The 2,500-nt window shown below is 43.3% G+C and overlaps 1 non-coding gene across 1 annotated transcript in view; it reads left to right on the forward strand.

Moving 5' to 3' along the window:
- Positions 1-1,569: 1,569 nt before the first annotated feature.
- Positions 1,570-2,500, forward strand: part of LOC148225658 (small subunit ribosomal RNA) — a 2,016-nt gene continuing 1,085 nt past the window's right edge. Inside the window, exon 1 of the ribosomal RNA XR_015812597.1 lies at positions 1,570-2,500. This exon is cut by the window's right edge and continues 1,085 nt beyond it. This is a non-coding gene — a ribosomal RNA (small subunit ribosomal RNA).

A 2,500-nucleotide genomic window follows, 5' to 3' on the forward strand; every position in this document is an offset into this window, starting at 1 on the left:
ATTTTATATTAAAACAAAAGTGTTCAATGTCGTTAAAAATGTTAGGTCTGCTCTTTTAGATAAAACTTTATATTTCTATAACCGTACATCGAAATAAAATACAGTAACAATGTCAAAGATTTTATTATACAGGTTTCGATATGTTTTATATCGTATAAAATTAGTTTCATATTGTCGAGCTTAATATTTAAACGTATTTATTATACATTAAAAAGTATATATATATATATATATATATATATATATATATATATATATATATATATATATATATATATACTTTTTAATGTACACGTTTTCATTTTTTAATTTACGATTGTATTCCAGCGTAACCCACACCGACCGCAGAAGAACGAGTTGTATCCTAAACTATGCGGAATGTGCGAAATAACGTTAAAAAAAAAAAAAAAAAAAAAAAAAAAAAAATATATATATATATATAAGTATAAAAAAAAAAAAAAAAAAAAAAAAAAAAAATATATATATATATATATATATATATATGTATAAAAAAAAAAAAAAAAAAAAAAAAAAATATATATATATATATATATATATATATATATAAAAAAAAAAAATTATATATATATATATGTATATATTATTTTTTTTTTTATATATACATATATATATTTATTAATATATAAATTTTATATTTATTAATACTAACAATAATAATATAATAACGTTTTAATTATTACAAAAGTTATTATTTCGAATCGAAAATTATCCGGTCGCAAGTCGAGAGAAGTCCGAGTCGAATCGCGCTCAGAGCGGCCCGTTCCGCCGAATCCCGGCCGCGACCGCGTCGACTTCGGCTTGTTAGGCTAGAGCGAGCGGCTCGGCGACTTTGCACCGCGCCGCCTATACGTGGAGTGCGCGCGAGGCGAGAGCGCGCGGCCGTGTTCGGTCGCGTTTGCTCTCGGCGTTCTCGTCGGCTCCTCGGGTCGAGTCGCTCGCTCTTTCGCTCGCTCGCAACCGTTTGGCGGACGCACCGTATTATTATTGATAATAATGCGCGTGTACGTCGCTTACGGCTCTGCTTCGAGCGTCTACGAGAGACGGCTCTTCGAAATCTCGGCATGCGCGAACCGCGGTCGGCGTCAGTCGGCGTCTGCGGTGCGCTCGCGCCTTCCGGGTACCCTTCCGGGTGTGTGGAGGATACTATATGCGATCACGCGCGTGTTTATACGAATCGAGTGATAAGCGGAGAGCGCATCGCGCTCTCCGGCTCTCCAGAGCTCCGCGGCGAGCCGCGTTGTACGGGGCCGTCGGTCGTTCGCGACCGGCGAGCTCGCTGCGCTATTACGGCCCTCCGCTCTAGCGCGGAGAGGCCGCGCACTGTGCGCGTAGACGGGTGAAGATAATATAATAATAATAATATATATAAAAATATATATATATATATATATAACAAAAAACGATACATATAAATAAAATGTTGTACGTCTTAAAAAAGACGAGACGAGAACGATAGGTAGAGATAGAGGAGGAGGAGGAGAATAATAAATACATGACACGTAAGGAGTGCGTAAGCGGACGCTCTCTACAGAGACGCAAGCTCGCAGCTCCCTGGTTGATCCTGCCAGTAATCATATGCTTGTCTCAAAGACTAAGCCATGCAAGTCTCAGTATAAGCCGTATTAAGGTGAAACCGCGAATGGCTCAATATATCAGTTTTGGTTCCTTAGATCGTACACAGTTACTTGGATAACTGTGGCAATTCTAGAGCTAATACATGCAAACGAAGTTCCGACCGGCGACGGAAGGAATGCTTTTATTAGATCAAAAACCAATCGGCGGAGCGCGCGTTTCGGCGCGCGCCCGTCGCACTCGGAGATGACTCTAGATAACTTTGAGCAGATCGCACGGTCTAGCACCGGCGACGCGTCTTTCAAATGTCTGCCTTATCAACTGTCGATGGTAGTTTATGCGACTACCATGGTTGTCACGGGTAACGGGGAATCAGGGTTCGATTCCGGAGAGGGAGCCTGAGAAACGGCTACCACATCCACGGAAGGCAGCAGGCGCGCAAATTACCCACTCCCGGCACGGGGAGGTAGTGACGAAAAATAACGATACGGGACTCTTACGAGGCCTCGTGATCGGAATGATTACACTTTAAATCCTTTAACGAGGATCCATTGGAGGGCAAGTCTGGTGCCAGCAGCCGCGGTAATTCCAGCTCCAATAGCATATACTAAAGTTGTTGCGGTTAAAAAGCTCGTAGTTGAAATTGTGTCCTGCGGCGTCGGTCTACCGGTTGCGGTACGACAGGCGCGTCTGCGGGGCTTCTCGCCGGTGCGTGTTCACCGCCGGTCGCGTCCGCGCCGCGCGTTCGCGTGCGCGTCGTCGTCTTCGCGACTTCGGCGCGCGCCGCGGGCTCGCGGTCGGCGCGCGAGGCGGGCCCTCGCGGCTGTTTACTTTGAACAAATTAGAGTGCTCAAAGCGGGCTAATATTTGCCTGAATATTGTGCGCATGGAATAATAGAATAGGACC

This window comes from Plectrocnemia conspersa, unplaced genomic scaffold (genome assembly GCF_051122295.1).
Source record: "Plectrocnemia conspersa isolate PC_06_02 unplaced genomic scaffold, ASM5112229v1 ptg000077l, whole genome shotgun sequence".
NCBI classification, from domain to species: Eukaryota; Metazoa; Arthropoda; class Insecta; order Trichoptera; family Polycentropodidae; genus Plectrocnemia; species Plectrocnemia conspersa.